Consider the following 20,660-nt stretch of genomic DNA (forward strand, 5'->3'; position numbering starts at 1 on the left):
TTTGGTGTGTATTACAAAAATAAAACAAACTTTTCTTTATGACCAGTTATCAACAGAAAACAGGAGCAGTAATTTGACTCAAGGATTAGTAGGCCATGTGGTACAGCGGAAGACTAAAGTGTTTGAGCTACTTTTCGCTGTACCACATGGGCCAATTGACTTCGCAAGTATAAACATTGTCTGCTACGCACTAGTAAGCAAGTAGAAACGTTTTCTGCTACACACTAGTAACACACAAACTCTTCAGGACGGTGAATTAAAAAATAAAATTATATATATCACACCGGGATGTCTACCATCGCAAGCGAGAAATATCAATACGCCCCCGTGTTCACTGGGTAGTGCTCACCAAACACACTCGAGAGGTTTTCCTTTAACCTACTAGCAACGCTGTTCGGGAATACTCCACCTATTTCAATTTTAGTTGTGGGATTTAAGTGCACCCACAGATGTCAGCTACTACATCATGAAAAAAATGATGTTCCTCCACACCACTCCTTATCCACGGATATTTGAACTCGTGTTTAAATTTGGACGTGTATAGAAGGCCACACAAGTTGTATTGTTTGCCCCGCCGAAGGCTACACCTCTCACAATCCTCTATCAAGGCCACGGATATATATCCTTAGTACCCCACTGTAAATTTAATTGGCTTTAATTAAAGACACTCCGCTCTAATTAACTCAGAAACCCGAGCCTGCTCGGGGACGCCGCTGTCTGCTTTGATATTGTCCGTCCAGATGTCTTAATAAAACCCCCTCCTCCGCCCAAATCTCAGGCGCCGAACTAGAAACAAAATGCAAATGAAATGTAAAATCTAAAGTAGCGCCGGCGGTGCCATCAAGAAAGGTACCTCTAAACTTCCCTCTTTTATGGCACTGCGAGAAGACCTCTCCGGGATAAGGGAATGCAAGCTGAGGAGCACAGATCTTTCACACTGTAGCCCAACCTCCCTCCACCCACCAACATGTCCAGGACTAGGTAGGCCACGAGCAACCAATATTACCTCCCATAAGCAAAAGGCTCGCCTTTCAACCGTTTGTGACTTCACAAAGTCTATAGCGCCCCGACGTTAAGGATGTTATTAGTAATAATGGCCCTAAAATTCCTCAAACAGAAGGCGGAAATAAATCTCCCGGTGCCACAACACTCCACTGCCCTAGCACCCCAGCCTCAAACCACTAAAAGGCAGAGATTGCTTATTTAAAGGGTGATTTCACCACGCTTTGTCTAATAATGGTTCCAACAAGCAGCACGCTACAGAAAGTGTACACACATTAACGCATTGGCACTATGTCCCTTCCACTACTCGTACAGGGGGGTCTCAAAACACGGCCGGCTACTATTGTTGTACTGCGCTTCCTTTGCATCGCTGACTCTTCTAGCGCCTAATAAATAATTAAAGCCTTAAAAGCAGGTCTAGGCTCCACAGCTCGTTTTCCCGGCGCGTGGAAGCGCAGCGGCAGAGCCGAGACGGTGAAAAGCGGCCCTAGGCGCTGCGCCCACCCAGCCCTGCCTGCCTGGGAACCTTGTGCGAGCTGCGAAGGGCACACGAGGCTTCCTTCCGCGAAAGCTATTCCCACACTAAGCATTAGGGTGTTTTCCATGCTAATTGAGTCACTTAAAGCACTTTCTAATTTAACTTCATAAAAAATAAAAAAAAGCCACACTGCGGCGATTTACATTTTTTTTGTTAGGATATTGAAATGAAGACGAAAAACTGCCGAGCGGTGAGGCCGCCCCGAGGGGGGGCAGGAACGGCGCACGGATAGCGGGAGGGGGGGGGTTAATTAACCGTTTGTGGGTTCTCCGTGCAGCGCTCACATGCCGCAAATATACCACCGACGCCATCACGCTCCGACCGCCCACCACATCTGCTCCCCCACCAACAGCGCCACCCACACAACGAGACCAAAGGACGCAGCCCGAGTGAATCAAGGCGCCAATTACATTTTCAGCAGCCTAACGTGCATAATTTGAGCTGGCCAGAGCTGTTGAAGGCCCTTCAAAGAGGCACAGCAGGAACACGTGCAAGGTTTTGTTAAAATAAATACCATGAACGTAATTCCATTGCGCGTCTGCATGCAAACACTGGCCCGACCATGTTCCTCTCAAGCGCTGGGCAGAAAACACCGCTGCAAAGGAACCGTGCACCCGTCCCGACCCCTCCGACAACAAACATCACCGACCAATGGAAGTTTGCTGGCACAACGAGAAAACCGCTCTCCATCTCGGAACAAGAACAAAGAAACTTGCAAATGCCTTCCATCAGCGAGGCCAACCCAAAGCAACGACTGCGTTCCCGGCCAATCAGACACATTAACAGGAGGATGCATACCTCGCACTAGAAACCCCAAGGGCTCGCCAAGCGCATCGAAACGCGGCCTCGGTTGAAATGCCCCGAACGCCAGCGTCTACACCACCCGGCCCGCTCTCCCTCCCAATGTCCCAAAAAACCTCTGCTCCTCGTCTCCTCCCGCCATCGCAGAACACCCGCAAGCAGACCCCCGAACACAGCACTCACCGCAAACCGAGGGAAAAAAGGCAGCCAATCACCGCGCAGGTCGCCCGGCGAGCCTCCCGCAGCCTGAACCAATGGCAGCGCGGCTCCCGGGTGACGTCAGCGGTGGTTCCCTCGGCTTCTCCGCGGCCCCGGGGCTGCGGCGGTGATTTTATGTCAAAGGCCCGGAGGCCAACATTGAAGGCGGGCATCAGGAAACAAGCGGGAGGGGGCGGGAAAGGGGGAGGAGAGACGCAGCGCCATTGCGAGGCCAGCATCGGGAAACAAGCGGGAGGGGGCGGGAAAGGAGGGAGGAGAGACACAGAAGTGCCGGCAATGCTGGAACAGATTCGGGGGCGTTCCTGGCTTTTGGCTGACGTCGCGTGACGTCGGCAAAAGCCAAAGAATCTCGGGAACGCCCCCGAATCTGGTCCGGCATTGACGGACAGGCCCCTCGTCCAATGGCTAGGCTCCATTTATGGAGCCAGCCAATAAATGACGAGGGCCGACCCAAACCCACACTACAGTTCTCATTAGGTTTTCGCCTGCGCGAAAAAGATGCGCAGAGCGCATCTTTTCGCCAGGCAAAACCTAAAAAGCGGGACCATTTTGGGAAGAAGTTTTCTTCCTCCAGCTTTGGACTGCGGTCGGTTAACATTGCATGTCTGTTGGTCCGTTACACCCACTCTGTGTGGGATACGGTAGTGCAGGTGCTGCCACAGTGCCCGGAGGAGGCCCGGGCCGTGCTCTCCTGTGCAGTCACCGAGGGGAGAGACGCAGCCAAGTTTACCATCCGATGTGGACTGGACACTGCCGACTCGCTAGGCAGGACTATTCCAACGTCGGTAGCCCTTCTAAGCTACGCCTAGCTGAGGTCGACTGGTTTTTCCGAGGATGTCCAGGCTACCTTGCTGGACATGCCTTTTGATGGCCGTCGCCTGTTAGGCGACGAAGCAGACAACGCGCTGGAGTGCTTCAGGGACTCCCGGGCTACGGCCAAGTCCTTTGGCCTCTCTACCACCCGCCCTGCGCAGTCTACTTTTCGCCCCTTGCGTGGCTACGGTAGGGGTGCCCCGCCACGTCCTATCCAGAGCTACAGTCTGGCGCAAGCTGTCCAGCTCCTGCGCGGCGAGGGAAGTGGGGCACACTGTCGTGGGACTGGGGGCCAGCGAGCGGGCTGGTCCACCAGCGCCCCCTCTGCAGCAGCCTCCAAACCCTCCTAGTCCAACCATTTAGTGCCACCAATTGCCAGTGGGCAGCAGGATTCGCCATCACCTCCCCCACTGGTGCACCATCATTTCGGACAGGTGGGTTTTGCAGATAGTCCAAAAGGGCTACTCCCTCCCCTCCCCTTTGAGACTGCCCCTCCATCCATGCCACGTCAGCACTATCGCATGTCTGAGGATCATCTGGCCCTTCTCCATGAGGAAGTTATGACTCTCTTGGCCAAGGGAGCCATCGAGTGAGTTCCTGCCCGAGAAGTAGGCTATGGTTGCTATTCCCACTACTTTCTGGAGAAGGAGAAAGGCTTGCGTCCTATCTTGGATCTCAGGAACGTCAACCGCTTCCTCCAGAAGAAGTTCAAAATGTTGACACTAGCTCAGGTTCTGTTTGTCCTCGACCCTGAAGACTGGATGATAGCGTTGTACTTGCAGGATGCTTACTTTCACATCCCCATTCTGCTGGCCCACCGGCGTTACCTGCAGTTCACGGTAGACCGCAAGCACTTTCAGTTTACTGTGCTCCCCTTTGGCCTTACCAGCGCCCCTCGGGTGTTCACGAAAGTGATGGCGGTGGTCGCAGCTCATCCGTGCAGATCAGGGGTTCCAGTCTTCCCCTATTCGACGACTGGCTGTTGAAGGCGGGTTTGTCCCAGGCAGTAGTTTCCCACCTCCAGACTATGGTGGACCTCCTGCACTCGCTGGGGTTCACTATAAACATGCCAAAGTCACACCTCATTCCCTCTCGGAGGCTCCTTTTCATCACAGCGGTTCTGGACACAATCCGGTTGTTGGGCTTATCCTCCTGAGTAGCGAGTCCAGGATATTCAGGCTATTATTCCGTTTTTTCAGCCTCTATCCCGGGTTTCGGTCAGAATGACCCTGAGGCTGCTGGACCATATGGCCTCCTGTCTCCTGCTAGTAGATCATGCCAGGTTGCATGTGCGGACTCTACAGTGGGACCTGAAGTTTCTGTGGACACAGCATCCGGGGAATCTGTCTGATTGGGTTCAGATCTCTGAGGGCACTGCACGACAATTGCAGTGGTGGCCAACAAACCATGATTGGGTCAACAGCAGATCCCTCTCCCCTCCCCAACCAGAGTTCACAGTAATGTAATGTAATGTAATGTGTCTTGTAAAGCGCACTGCTGCCCTGAGGCGTCGTGGCGCTGTAGACCGCTGGGGAACCCGTCCTGGTTTTCCCTGTGAGATGGTCCCTACTGGGTATCTCCAAGGTGAAACCAGGCATCCCCGGCGAATGTGGGGGGGCCGTTGTAGAGATGAGGCAAGCTAATGCCCAGAGTTGCCGAGTGTGATCCCTGGTTAGAGTAGGCACCGAGGCGAGAATTATCGGGAATTGAACCCTGGTCCCGGGCCGTTCTCTGCTTCCGGGTCTGCCGCCTCTAACCAGTGAGCCACACTACTCCACAGTGGTGATGGATGCATCACTTCTGGGGTAGGGCTGCCACATGAGGGAGGCGGAGATCAAAAGACTCTGGTCTCCGGCGGAGTCGGGGCTCCAGATCAACCTTCTGGAACTTTGGGCAATCTGACTTGCACTAAAAGCATTCCATACCTTTGTCCGGGGAAGAGTAGTGCAGGTGTTCTCAGACAACACCACTGCCATGTGGTACTGCAACAAACAAGTAGGGGTGGGGTCATGGACACTATGTCAAGATGCTCTCAGTCTCTGGACATGGCTGGAACATTAGAGCATATCCCTGGTGGTTCAACGCCTGGCAGGTTTTCTGAACACCAGCGTAACAAACTCAGCTGTAGGTGCATGATGAATCACAAATGACATCTTCCCTCGGAGGTGGTGCAAGGTATCTTTCAGCAGTGGGGAGACCCTTGGTTAGATCTATTCGCCACCGAAGAGAACGCGCAATGTCAGCAATTCTGCGCGTTGGGATTTCCAAGGCAGCACTTGCTCGGCAACGCATTTTGTCGCTTGTGGAGTTGAGGTCTTCTAGACGCCTTTCTGCCTATACCACTTCTGTCCAGAGTGCTGAAGAACATCGAGCGCGACCGGGCCCAAGTCATTCTTGTGGCTCCGGATTGGGCACAAAGAGTCTGGTATTACAAGCAGTTATACATGGCCATCGATCCTCCGATCAGACTGCCTCTTCGGAAGGAACCTATGTCGCAGGAGACGGTCCCCCTCCCGAACCTGTCCAGTCTCCACCTCCATAAGTGAAGATTGAGCGGCGACAGTTGACCGCTTTCGACTTTCATCCCGAAGTTTGTGTTGTCATCTTGGCAGCCGGGTGTCCCTCCACTATGATGGTATATGCCTGCAGATGGAACACATTTGTGGCATGGTGCACAGCAAAGACTATGGATCCCCTTTTCACCCCTCTTTCTGAGGTTCTCTTATTCATCCTTTCTTTGGCCTACAGGGCTCTGCTCTGGGCACTCTAAAGGGCTACCTCTCAGCCATTTCAGCCTTCCTTAGGCTTCCTGATCAGCCTTCTCTTCAAGTCCCCTGTTGTAAACCACCTCCTTAATGGCATTACTCATCTTTTCCCTCCTGTTCCCTTAGTAATGCCCCAGTGGGACTTGAACTTAGTGCTAACTTATCTTATGTTCACTCCCTTTGAGTCACTACATACTGTCCTCTCAGACTTAACTTTAAAGATTGCCTTTTTTTGTTGCCATCGCCTCTGCTCGCAGGGTGAGTGAGCTCCAAGCTCTTTCTTCAAAACCTCCTTTTCTGGATGTTCTTCTGGACAAGGTTGTCCTTAGAACTCGACCTTCTTTTCTTCCCAAAGTGGTTACTACTTTCCAGATTGGTCAAACCGTCACTTTTCCCACCTTCTTTCCGCCTCTGCATCCTTCTAAGGAGGAAGAGCGGCTCCACCGTCTGGATCCAAAACATGCGCTTTCCTTTTATTTGGATCATACAAAGCAATTCGGTTGGATGACCAGTTCTTTGTTGGCGCCAAAAAAGGTCAGACCGTGCACAAACTGACTATCTCTAGGTAGGTCGTTTTGTGCATAAAAGCTTGCTATTTGTCAAAGAAGGAACATCCAGTGGGTCTGCACGCCCACTCCAACAGTGCGACGGCAGCTACCACTGCTTTGGGATGTGAAATCCCCCTCATTGACATCTGTCAGGCAGCTTCATGGGCATCTCTGCACACATACTCAAACCATTACTGCATGGACAGCCAAGTCCAGAGAGACCGCTTTTTGGCCATTCTGTTTTCCAGGACTTTTCTGGTTTGAACTTAGTTCGCAGACCCACTCCGGGGTTGGTATTGCTGGGGTATCTACTTTACAGGTAAGGAATCTATAACTAAATGTCTTTTAGATGCAGATGAACAAGTTACTTACCTTCGGTGATGATACATCTGTAAGAGACAAAGATTAGGTATAGATTCCATACCGCCTCACCCATCCTCCCCATTCTGCGAACTGACATCTAGGGTTAAGGGCTTCCTTTCAGGGCCCTAGCTTTGTGCACTAGTGGTCAGTGTCTTGCATGGCTCTGCGCATCTGGCGGGTAATATCGTGTAAAAAAACTGACCTCAACTTGCGAGGGCGTCGTCTAAGTAGATAACGCAACGTCATTCCGGTGCCAACGACTAACGCGTAGTAGACTGACGCCACCTTTCGACGCGCAGGGGTACTGCTGACAAAGAAATTCTCAGGCTCCTGTCTGGTGCCTGGGGGTAATTCTCCAGGTAAGGAATCTTTAACTAATCTATGTCTCGTACAGATATATCGTTACCGAAGGTAAGTAACTTGTTCTTTAGAGTCTTTTAAAGCAGGTAGCTATCGAAAAAGGATTTCCCCGAGCTGGCCAAAGAGAAGAGAGATTAACTGCTCAAAATAGCCAGGTCTTTAAGCCTTTACGGAATGCTAGTAAAGATGTGCAATTTCTCAGAGGCTCTGGGAGGGAGTTCCACAGTTTCGGACCCAAAACCATGAAGGAGCTCCCTCACATACAAGCCAGGTGACCTTAGTATGGTGCACAAGGCTAGGTCTGAGCTCTCAGCATACGGGTGGGTTAAGGCACCACCAGATCCTGTATATAGCATGGGCCTACTCCAGCTCTGGCTTTAAAGATGTGACACAGGGCTTTGAATTGAATACGTTTTGAAACTGTGAGCTAATACAGCTCTTGAAAACGTTGAGACTGAAACGTTCTTCGAGAGCTGATACAGAAGTCTAGCTGCTGAGTTCTGCAAGTGTCGGATGGATGCCAGATCGTCCTTTGGGTTGATTGGGGAATTATCCAGATCTTTTTTAGCCACTTGAGCAAAGCAAAACAGTTTGCGGTAAATTTGACCACCTGAGGCTTGATAGAGAAGTTCTCATCAAATACAAAGCACAGATTCTTAACTTTAGGGGAAGGGCAGGAATAGCACCTAGGTGTTCCGGCCAGTGTTGTGGGGCCCAGATTTGAAGATGGTTGCCTAGGATCATGACCTCCGTCTTATCACCATTTAGCTTGAGGGAATAATTATTCATCCAAGAGGCGATATGACTGAAGCCAGATTTGAGATCAGATGGTCCATGACCCTGTGAAGATGACGGAACGAAGACCATTTGTGTGTCACATGCATAGGAAAATAAGTTCAAGCTACAATTCTACTAAATCCACCACTCGACAGATGTAAATATTGAACAACAATGGGATTAGCACCGAGCCCTGAGGGTCTCCAGAAGTTAAAGCCTGCATCTCTAACCTAGCATTTGCCAAGAAGACTTTAGGAATGACGTTAACCAGGCCAGTGCTGTTCCAACAAGACCCAGTGTTTCCAATCTTTCAATCAGGATCGATTGGGACACAGTATCAAAGGCTGCGCTAAGATCTAATAGAATAAGCGCTGTTGTTCCAACCCAAGAGTTGTCTGAGATGATCATTGGCTCAGAGGAGGGTGGATTCAGTATTGTGCCCTACCCCAGATATGTGCTTAAGACCTCACCACCTTCACTGTCCCTGTTGGATAAGTAGTTGAGGCCCAACAAGGGTGCAGAGGACCGTCTTTCTGTATGAAGTAGACTTCGTAAACTGGTTGGTCTTTATCTCGCTGTGTAGAGACTCATTCATAACCACCTCTCTCTGCTTTGCAGTGACTCTGAGGTGTACAAAACTACTTAAACAATGGAATGCAGTCTACCTTGTGACTGAGAATCACACTTCAGTTTACCCATCTACCATTCTTACAGCAGGCCCCACATTTCTCCTTGTACCCATGTCAGTCGGCCCCACATTTCTCCTTGTACCCATGTCAGTCGGCCCCACATACCTTTTGGTACCCATGAAGCACTCATACCAATAGGACAAAAACCCCTCCTTGTACCCATATGATGGGAACCTAAACACATCTTGTATACTTCCAGAAACCCTGTTAACATTGCCAAAATTGCTCCTTACCTTTGGCAACACCTAGCTGGATGTACAGCCCAGACTCTAGTTATCAATATCATACCTTTTATCCATTGTCTAGAACACATTTCCTAATCAGTTTCCCTAGTCAATGTAGTCTCTTCTTCCAGTCCAAATGGGTCTACAGATTGATGTAGCTGCTGAGTCCTTGACATGTTATATATGCTTAAACTCAAACCTGGATAAAGAGCAGCAGAGCACTTCACAAGAGTGAGAGCTAATAAAGTGGATGATTCAGGTGTGAGCGCTGGATCTCTTTCATGGTCACCCGTGTGAGGATTTTTTGGGGGAGGAGGTCTTGTTGCAAAGTCTAGGATTACCAGGGAGCACCCCGGCTGGATATTGCAGCTTACTGCTCAAGTTCCAGGTCCTCAAAACACTGTGCTGCTACTTCATAATCATGTTACTTCCTTTAGGTTTAACTCCATTTTTTTGTTAATGTCAACAACATACACATCCAGCTTATGAACGCATCACAACCAATATACCCACCCTTTTCCTAATACATTTCTTATTACAATCTATTTCTGCTTATTACAAGTGTCTTCTGTTCTGATTCACATGGTATCTGTAAATTGCTTATTATATTTAAGACATAACAAAAAATAGAAACAAATGGATAGCAACATAATCGATATTCAAACAATTCCCAACCCCTCCTCGCACTCACCCCCTTCCTGGTAATCTTATTGCCTAGTTCTATTATGTATCTGGCATACAGTGAATCCTTCCAGCTCAGGATTCATTGTGTATCTTGGGTTTCTCCTGTGCTTGTCATCCGTTGAAGCTGGAGGTATTGTGGAAACTTAATTTCATGAAATTCCGCTGACCGCAGAGTAAGGAGTGGTTTCCATATTTCTTTAAATGTTGATTCAGAGTTTGTGAGGTAGGCATGTATGTGCTCCATCCCCAAAGTATACCACAGTCTGTGGAGCCAACCTAGGTACGTGGGTGTTAACTGCATTCCCCAATGTGCTAGGATATTTTGAAGTGCTGCCCCAAGGGCCAGACCTATCTGTTTCCCTTTACGAGATTTCAAAGGGGTTGGGCAACCCAAGCACAATTTGTCGGAAATCATGGGATCTGTGTCTCAAACCGTTGATCAATCTCATCTAATTTCCTGGGCCAGTACGCTGAGCAATTTGGGCAGTCCCACAGCAAGTGCAACAAGGTACCCTCCTCCCTGCACCCTTGCCAGCATGTGGGGCTGAGGTACGAATTCCCCTTTTTTTTTTTTTTGTCGTACGGGGGTTAGGTACCAATATGTAGCTATTTTAGTAGCAGTTTTTTTACTGCCCGTATTCCGTGCCTTATGTTTGGCCTTATAATAAATCTCTCCCTATTCCCTTCTTGATAAATCCCTCCCTAATTCATTTTCCCACCTTTTCTGGCAGGCAATAGACTTTATGGCGCAACATATCATATAGCTCGGAGACCAATGTTCTTGTCAGTGTTTTTAGTAACAAACCACTTCTCGTATCTTGGCAGTTTTTGACTGACCTTGGGTGCGTGTCAGGACGGCGTAACCAATGTCTTCTCTGCATATAATGGAATCGCTCCATCTCAGTCAGTGTATAATCTTGTTGCTATTGTGTGAATTGTATAATTCCTTCAGTGTCAAACAGATTCCATGCCGCTTTGAAAGGTGTTGTTTGCTAAGTTGTGAATGCCTTTCTATCTAACCCTGGCGTGAACTCCCTGTTATCCAGCAATGGTGACACAGGGAGGGGAACAAAGTAAGTTCCTTCTTGATAGCTACCCCTTCCCACACCTCCATCAGCGACTTTATAATAGGTGACCTCAAGAGGCTCTGCGGCCTATTCGCTTTCTTTAACAAGCATTAGAAATGCAATAGGTCTCGCAGCATTAGAGTTAGTGCTTTTAGAATTGTTAATGGTTTTTTTTGTAAATCTTTAGCATGAGGTTGAGGGTGAGTGAGGGTGAGGGGTTGAGGGTGAGGGGTTGAGGGTGAGTGAGGGTGAGGGTGAGGCTGAGGGGTTGAGGGTGAGTGAGGGTGAGGGGTTGAGGGTGAGTGAGGGTGAGGGGTTGAGGGTGAGTGAGGGGTTGAGGGTGAGTGAGGGTGAGTGAGGGTGAGTGAGGGTGAGTGAGGGTGAGTGAGGGTGAGTGAGGGTGAGTGAGGGTGAGTGAGGGTGAGTGAGGGTGAGTGAGGGTGAGTGAGGGTGGGTGAGTGAGGGTGAGTGAGGGTGAGGGGTTGAGGGTGAGTGAGGGTGAGGGGTTGAGGGTGAGTGAGGGTGAGGGGTTGAGGGTGAGGGTGGGTGAGGGTGAGTGAGGGGTTGAGGGTGAGTGAGGGTGAGTGAGGGTGAGGGGTTGAGGGTGAGGGGGTGAGGGTGAGGGGGTGAGGGGTTGAGGGTGAGTGAGGGTGAGGGGTTGAGGGTGAGGGTGAGTGAGGGTGAGTGAGGGTGAGGGGTTGAGGGTGAGGGTGAGTGAGGGTGAGAGAGTGAGGGTGAGTGAAAGTGAGGGTGAGTGAGGGGTTGAGGGTGAGTGAGGGTGAGTGAGGGTGAGGGGTTGAGGGTGAGGGTGAGTGAGGGTGAGAGAGTGAGGGTGAGTGAAAGTGAGGGTGAGTGAGGGGTTGAGGGTTAGGGGTTGAGGGTGAGTGAGGGTGAGGGGTTGAGGGTGAGGGTGGGTGAGGGTGAGTGAGGGTGAGGGAGGGTGAGGGGTTGAGGGTGAGTGAGGGTGAGGGAGGGTGAGGGGTTGAGGGTGAGTGAGGGTGAGGGAGGGTGAGGGTGAGAGTGAGGGGGTGAGAGTGAGTGGGTGAGAGTGAGTGGGTGAGAGTGAGTGGGTGAGAGTGAGTGGGTGAGAGTGAGTGGGTGAGAGTGAGTGGGTGAGAGTGAGTGGGTGAGAGTGAGTGGGTGAGAGTGAGTGGGTGAGAGTGGGTGGGTGAGAGTGGGTGGGTGAGAGTGGGTGGGTGAGAGTGGGTGGGTGGAGTGGGTGGGTGGGTGAGAGTGAGTGGGTGAGAGTGGGTGGGTGGAGTGGGTGGGTGGGTGAGAGTGAGTGGGTGGGTGGGTGTGAGTTTCTGACTAATAAATGAGTCTGGTACAGAATCCAGAGAGTTCTGTACCAAGGAAGCTGGTGGAACATGGTAATGTTGAGAGTTCAAGGCCGCAACAGGTGTTGGCCGCGGGAATGCTGAGGGTTCTATTCTACAGCAGGGGGATGGACATGGTCAACGATGGGACACAGGGACAAGCTTGGCCAGGTGACCGAGCACCATAGCATAGGGGTAACCATTTTGATCGGTGGAATTCTGTACGGAAAGGGGCTGTCGTAGCAGTTGAGTTCTGTAGCACCGCAGGGCGCAGAGCAGTGTTGTGCGCCAGAGGAGTGCACTGGCAACGCCCACCAAGCAAGTTTCGCACACTGGAAGGATAGACATGCTATGCTACTAGCACTGGTGTGAATCGAATGGCTTCATTGCACTGTGGGCAGTCTGGGATGTGTGCTTCCCTCCAATTTTGGGTTTAATGCAGACTATGCTCTGAGCATCATTTGATGCATTTAGGATTTGTGTTCTGCTCGATCCTCAAGACGGTCATGCGTACCATGTAATGAGAAGTTGTACATTGGGAGCAACTAAAGGAGGGCCACTAGTTCAATCAAGGGAACCGGCATCATAGAAGGGCCCTGCAGATCGCAGATGACGGAAGGTAAGAGGGTCCTGGAACAGTGATGGTTACGGCAGCCTAGCGAAGGTATGAAAACAATGCTCATGTAGTCCTAAAGTGACGAGTGTACACGGTCCTGCACCACATGAGGAGTTTAGGCATAACGCTCAAAAGGCAGAGGGGATTCAGCAGAAGGGTTTGCACCAACCTTATTTTAAAGAAAAGAGATTTGCCGAAAACGTGCAGGCGAGGTGCGACACGGCCCGGAAGACGCAAGGAAGAGAGGGGAGGGGGAGGAGAAATGCGACACGGCGGGAGGGGGCGGGCAGGGGAGGGGGCGGAGAGGGGAGAGGTGCGACACGGCAGGAAGACGAAAGAGGGGCTGTCGTAGCAGTTGAGTTCTGTAGCACCGCAGGGAGCAGAGCAGTGTTGTGCCTGGAACAGTGATGGTTACGGCAGCCTAGCGAAGGTATGAAAACAATGCTCATGTAGTCCTAAAGTGACGAGTCTACACGGTCCTGCACCAGAAGGGTTTGCACCAACCTTATTTTAAAGAAAAGAGATTTGCCGAAAACGTGCAGGCGAGGTGCGACACGGCCCGGAAGACGCAAGGAAGAGAGGGGAGGGGGAGGAGAAATGCGACACGGCGGGAGGGGCGGGCAGGGGGCGGAGCGGGGAGAGAATGAATGTTGAAGGCGAGCAAGACTGAGAGGCGGATCTGTAAGTTAAAACAAGCTTCTCAGCAGTGGCCGCAGGCTGCCAGTGGGAGGGAACGAGCGAACATATGGCGAGCGGCGGGAAGGGGAAGGGGCGGAACAGGGGAGGGGGCGGAACGGGGGAGGGGGCGGAGAGGGGACATGCACGCGCCCGTGACTTTTAAGGTCAATGCGCATGCGCATAAGCTTAATGCGCATGCGCATTGACCTTAAAAGTCACGGGCACTGCAAGGAATCGCCACGATTCCTTGCAGTGCAGATAAAGTGTGGATAACTCGCTATAGTCTCGCCTTGCTCGATGCGCATGCGCATCGACAGGCGAGACCTAAAAAGGGAACTTTCCACAAAGGGAGGCCAATCAGTGCTCTATTCTAGAACAACCAGTGCTTTTCTGAATCCGCTCTGCTCCATTCTACGAGATATCTCATTTAGGGTGCTCTAAAATAATCCAATAGATTATGATCCCCAAACCCCACTCTTCTGGTTTCATTTATCGTGTTCCCTTTGCATGCCTGGTCGCCCACCTGCCCAGATATAATTGAGTATGTCCTTTTGTAATGTAGTGAGTGTTCCTTTAGGTGGAGAGGCCGGTAGAGTCTGAAATAAATATAAGGCCTTAGGTAGGATTGACATCTTAACAAACAGCCATATGACCCAAAAGTGATAAATGGTGATGTTTCCAGCTATTTAGCTCCCTCGCAATCTGTTGGGATAGTTTAGCATAATTAAGCATGTCAGTTTGTGCGACCGTCGAGGCGATTTCGATCCCTAGGTATGGGATAGAGTCCGCTGTCTGGTTTCCTGAGAGGTTATGCCCCGTTGTCCCTGAGCCCCTCAATGACCTCGCTAGGTGGAGAATCTGCGACTTTCCTACATTTAGCCGGAATCCAGAAACCCGTCCAAACTATTCCAGTTCTTCTAAAAAAGCCGGGAGCGATCTCCAGGGTGATTGCAAGTGAAGCAAGTATGTCATCAGCGTTTAGGTTTATTGCACGTTGTGTCCCCCCCCCAAATGAAATGCCCTTAATATTGGGTACGTCTCTAACCTTTTGGGACAGCGGTTCAATAAATAGGGCAAATAGGAGTGGCGATAGCGGGCACCCTTGCCTGGTGCCCCGTCTGATAGAGCAGGGGTGCGAAGAGACACCATTGACCCTGATTGTGGCTGTGGGAGAGCTAGAACCGCCTGCCACCCAAGATCTGAAGCGGTCCCCTATGCCAAAGCTAATCTTGGTTCGTTCGAGGTATCCCCAATCTACCAGACCAAATGCCTTTTCTGCGTCGAACGTTGGCAGTAGAGCATCCATGCTTGAATGGTGCGCTTTGTCTATTAAATGAAGGATCCTTTTGGTGTTGTCTCGACTTTGCTGGTTTTGGACAAATCCCCCTAGATCCGGCTCTATTATGCTGGGCATCAATGGGCTTAATCGCGGAGCCAGTATGCTTGTGAACAAATTTAAGTCCACATTGAGAAGGGACACTGGGCGGTATGAGCCACATATTTTTTTTGTCCTTCCCCGGCTTGGGCAGGGCCACAATAGCTGCCGACAACATTCCAGAAGGTATCGATCCTGGCCCCCCCAAATGAATTAAATAGCTGCATCAAGACCGGCGCTAGGATTTGGCAAAATGATTTATAAAACCCAGCCAAGAATCCATCCAGCTCTGGGGATTTAAGAAGTCAAGTCGTGATATTGCTCCAATCACTTCCTCAAGCCAGATGGGGACATCTAACATCTCCTCCTGGTCTCTGGCTATCATGGACGTGTGGGTCCCTTCTAAATATTATGTAATGAGCTGTTCTGACTTGACCCCCCCTTGTATAATTCTGCATAGAAATCCCTGAATTTGTGAGGTACGTCCTCGTCTTCCATGAGCTCCTCCCCCTTGTTGTTAATAGCCTAGATCTTTGCCTATTGACTCCGAACCCTTAGTTTACTTGCCAGCATTTGCCCTGTTCTAGCTCCCCGTATACAATAGTAGTATTTTAAGCTTAGAACCGCATATTCAGCTCTATTGCGATCTAACCCGCCAGCTGAACCCTTGCCGCTTTCAGCTGTCTCCATACCCTGTCCGTCTATGAACCCGTTCCAATTCTAAAACTTGTGCTAATAGTTGATCTCTTTTTTTTTTCTCTACGTTCCTTATTCTCTACTGCCGCAATGACCATGATCTCTCCTAGTACCACCGCTTTCAAGGCTTCCTACAGCATGGCTATAGAAATGTCGGTTTACTCCTCGTGCTTTACGCCCCCCGGGTCTTGTCCCTCCCGGGCCTCCTCTTAATCAGGGCAATTGCTCTGTCCACGCCTGCTTCCTTTTTCTACCCCGGGTCCTTCCGACGCTGCTACCTTGTGCCGGCCGCTTGATTGTAAGGCTACATTAGACCCCTTGCACACCTGGAGTCCTCCATTCCTTCGGCTCCCGTGTTTCGGGCTCCGCCCCGCCGGTGCGTTCCCTCTCTTGATCTCGATGGCGGCACCTGGGCTCTGTCGGTAAGATTCAGTCCCTGCTGTCTGCACAGCCCTGGGGCTGCTTTGCGATGCCTGTGCGGTCCGTCTCTCTTTGCTTTTCCTCCCAGACTCCGTCTTCCGACTTCAATGTTGGAGCTGGGCCACCATCTTGATCCGCTGCTTGCAGATATTGTAAAAGCTGTTGGTGTGCCTTTTCTGTGCCCTCTACGCTCCGGAAAGCTCCACACTGCACTCCAGCTCCTGTTCTTCGTGGGGACCTTCAGCAGTTTTAAGAGGCGATTAGTGGCTCGGCGGGCGGACGGGAGAGGTGAGCTGAACTACACACGTCTTACCCAATTGCTTTCTTGGCCACGCCCCATGTTACTTCCTTTAGGCACTTGACCCTACACAGACTGTGAAGTTGAGAAACTGAGGCGTACTCGAAGGGAAATGTAGGGTTGAATGCAACTGACCGTTCAGTGGGCTGACGCGCAAATGTCTGAGTTTCCATATGATACTGGTCGCAAACCATTTTGTTCTAAATCCCAGCATCCAAAAAAGGGTTCCACCCAAATCAAGTAAATCGAAGTGGGCCCAACATCTGTGCCCAGGCCAGATGACTTCCTGGGATCTTGGTAATATTTCTTCAGTCAGACCCAGTTTGAGTCCAGTTAAGGACCTATTGGGACTCAAAAGTTGTGAACAGGAGACACCAATCTCTATAGCGTTTTTTTGTACGTGAAGCATTAGGGGCCTAATCTTTAACTGTCAATCTTGGTCAAGATTTTCTTGTGGCAAGGGTGTGCCTAGTGCAGGAGAAACACAATCAATGCAGATTTGTCGCTGTATCCTACTTTAAAGCGGACCTTGGGGGTCCACCAACCAACCACAACTCAAAGCTTTCATTATATATAGAGCTTAAAGAGCTATAGGGGTGTCTGTTAAATAGCACTCCTAGTATTCCTGTTGGTATGTATAGTGCGGCTAGTCTGCTAATCACGGTCCTCATGAACATTTCGTAGAGATGTCACAGGCCACTGTCTCTACAGAGATCTCCAAAGTCTGTGTCGGCTGCGGAAGTAGAATTGGTCTCGGGCATCGCGCATCATATGGAAGAGTGGCATACCATTACAAAAGATTGCAGGGTGTTAGCTACACTTCAGAATGGATACTGTCTTTGTTTCCAACATCTGCCTCCACCCGTCCCTCCAATGCCAACCAAGTCATTAGCTGATCCTTCTAAAAAAAAAAAAAAAGGTAGCTATCCTCCTCAAAGTCAGCCACCAAGAAGGTGCCAATTTCTCAAAGGGGGAAAGGAGTGTATTCAAGATATTTTCTAGTCAGAAAAAAGGGCCAAAAAGCAGAATATAGACCCATTCTTCATCAAATATATCCACAGCTCAGGCAAGGAGATTGGATGTGCTTGCTGGACCTACAAGATGCGTATTTTCATGTCCCGACAGCTCACAGTCACAGAAGTTTCCTTCGGTTCCGGGTGGGGACCTCCCACTACCAGTTCAAAGTCCTTCAGTTCGGGTTGAAGTCAGCCCAGAGTGCTCACGAAGTGTGTCGCAGTGGTAGCAGCTGCTCCATGCCGCAGGGGTGTCTTAGTGTACCCATACCTGGACGACTGGCTGTTGAAAGGTCCTTCCCCAGACAGTGTAAGAAATCAATATCTGAGCTGCATCGACCTCTGCCACCGGTTGGGTCTGCATGTGAACTTCAGCAAGTCAATATCGCAGCCTGCTCAGAAGATACATTTCCTAGGAGCGCTGCTAGACTCCGAGGTAGGAATAGTGTTTCCTTCTGAGGAGAGACTGTGTTCCATAGCTCAGAAGTCTCAACTGGTGCTTCGCAACAAAGACCTGAAGGTGCGACGGATTGCCTTCCTGCTAGGGTCAATTGCATCCTGTATTTTCCTGGTCCCGAATGCCAGGCTACGAATGCGTCCTCTTCAGCAGGATCTGGAGGACAAGTGGGACCAGCAGTCAGCTTGCTGGGACGACAAGATGACACTGTCAGACGCTGCGTGCATCCATTCCTTGGTGGATGAAAAATAATATGCTGGTTGGAGTTCTGTTCCATCAACCTCCTCCTGCTCAGCCGTTGATCACAGATGCCTCTCTAAAAGGCTGGGGAGCACACATGGGTCATCTCCAGATGCAAGGTCTGTGGTCTCCCAAAGAGAAATCTTACCCATCAACATGTTGAGGGCATTCCACCTGGCCCTCAAAGCGTTCCTGCCCTCGATTCAGGCGTCATCAGTGTTAGTAGAAACGGACAACACCACCACAATGTACTACTTGAACAAGCAGGGAGTAACACGCTCACGGACTCTTTCACTGGAGCCTCAACACATTTGGCATTGGCTCCTGGCACGGAATTTGTCAGTCACAGCAGTCCACCTCCTAGGAGAACAAAATCTGAGGGCGGACGCGCTAAGCCAGCATTTCGAAGACAGAGAGCACTGGGTTCTCAACAACGAGGTAGTCTAAGACCTCTTCCAGTCTTGGGGTCGTCCCACCATAGATCTCTTCGCGGACGACGAAAACACCAAATGCTGAGACTTCGCCTCAAGATTCTACTGGCCAGGATCGAAAGGGAATGCCCTTTTGATAGACTGGTCAGAGGAATTTGTGTACGCTTTTCCACCCCTTCCGCTGATCCCGAAGGTGGTGAGCAAGCTGACCCACTCGTGCACAACGATGATCCTCATTGCCCCCCGAGTGGCCGAGGCAATGGTGGTACATGAACCTTCTTCATCTCTGTGAGTCCTCACAGGAAACTGCCATGCAGGCCGGACCTGCTATCCAAGATGAACGGAAGGATTCCTCATCCCAACCTTCAGTCACTGAGCTTGGCAGCATGGCTCCTGAGGCCACCTAGGACTGCCGCAAGACTGCATGTCCATCTTGAAGGAGGCGAGACGTCCTTCCACGAGACATTCTTATGCATGCAAGTGGAGGCGCTTCTATATGTGGTGTATGCAGAACAATTGTCACCCTATCAAGGGTCAGGAAGAAGTCATTCTCCCTTATCTATTATATTTGGCTAAAGCAGGGTTGACATTTAACTCTATTAAGGTGCATTTGGCTGCTATAACAGCTTATAGTTGCAGGCTGTGAAGGATTTTCTGCAGGGATTGAAAAAGGTTTATCCTCCGGTGCGACCTCCGTCACCCCCCTGGGAGTTGAACCTGGTGCTATCAAAATTGATGGGTCCACCTTTTGAACCCATTCATAAAGAAACTTTTCAGCATATTTCGTGGAAGGCTGCTTTTTTGGTAGCAATCACGCCAGCTCGCAGGGTGAGCGAAATTCAAGCTCTCTGTTCCAAAGAGCCTTACACAGTGTTCCATCTGAATAGGGTGGTGTTGAGGACACATCCTTCTTTTCTACCTAAGGTAGTGTCAGATTTCCATGTAAACAAGACCATCTCTCTACCCACCTTTTTTCCCAATCCCTCCACACCAGCTGAAAGGGCATTGCAATCTTTGGACCTGAAAAGAGTTATAAAAATTCGATCTTGATGAATCCAAATCTATACGTAAGTCTTATCAGCTGTTTGTCAACTATGGATCGATCAGACCAGGTTATGAAGCCTCGAAACGTTCTATCTCAAGGTGGATAGTTTCTTGTATTAAGCTGGCTTATCAGTTGGCACAGAAGACACTAGGGTTTTCTCGTAAGGCACATTCCACCAGAGGGAAAGCGGCGACTACAGCTTTTCTTCATAATGTGCCTATGTCTGAGATTTGTAAGGCGGCGACTTGGAGGTCCGTCCATATATTTACCAGACATTACGGTCTAGATTCAGACACTAGAGCAAATACCCAGGTAGGCCAGGCCTCCCTGCGGAATCTGTTTAACGGATGATGTTTTTGGTATTCACCTGTTACAACGCATTTTTTACAACGCACTACCACTACAACGCAGGCATTACAACGCATACCATTACAACGCATAGCGCTGGGGGGCGCTCTAGGATAAGAGGTAAGTTTAATTTACTATCCAACACCTTCCCTAGGGTCCACGGGGACTGGAGTTAGAATAGTAAATTATACTTACCACTATCCAGCACCCCAAAGCGCTATGCGTTGTAGTGGTATGCGTTGTGAATACCGCGTTGTAATGGTATGCGGAGTAAAAGTATGCGTTGTAACGTCATACATCCATGTTTTTTCGGCTGTTAAGATCCTTAGTTGGGTCATATTTTTCTCATTTACCTGCAGTTGGTTGGTTGGGCTTGCTATTCTATTCAGTGCTTATGACTATTCATGAGGATCCCCTGGAAGAGAAGGATAAGTTACTTACCTGTAATCCTAGTTCTCTTCCAGGGGTATCCTCATCAAAGTCATAAGCTACACACCCGCCTCCCCAGGTAAATGAGATGTGGTCAATGTGTTTATAGTTTGTTGAGCCCTGTCTTCAGGGTTATGCAAAGAACAACTGACCTAACTGTCACCCCTGAGGCATGATGGGAAGCCAGGGGTCATGGCTTCCTTAAAGGCACGGTGCCAGTTTTTGTTGAAAATGGTTTATTTTCTATGCTTTTGCTTTACAATGCAGCCTATAGGCTAACCATGTCTTTTTATTAGCAATTTTCAGGATTTATGAGTTTTGCTCATTAAAACACAGTTCAAGTGCAATTTTGACCTAATGTGTTTTTTATATACTTGCTAATACAGTGTATGTACGAGTAATTACATTGTTTAGCCTCGGTTTTGGGGCTGCATTGGCGTGAAAAAAA

General features: G+C 49.9%; 1 protein-coding gene across 4 annotated transcripts in view; it reads left to right on the forward strand.

Annotated features, from left to right (window-relative positions):
* The window catches only part of FXR2 (FMR1 autosomal homolog 2), a 395,300-nt gene that overhangs the window by 103,043 nt on the left and 271,597 nt on the right, over positions 1-20,660 (forward strand). The gene's annotated exons all lie outside the window — the stretch shown is intronic.

Source organism: Lissotriton vulgaris, chromosome 12 (assembly GCF_964263255.1).
Source record: "Lissotriton vulgaris chromosome 12, aLisVul1.2, whole genome shotgun sequence".
Classification (NCBI taxonomy): Eukaryota; Metazoa; Chordata; class Amphibia; order Caudata; family Salamandridae; genus Lissotriton; species Lissotriton vulgaris.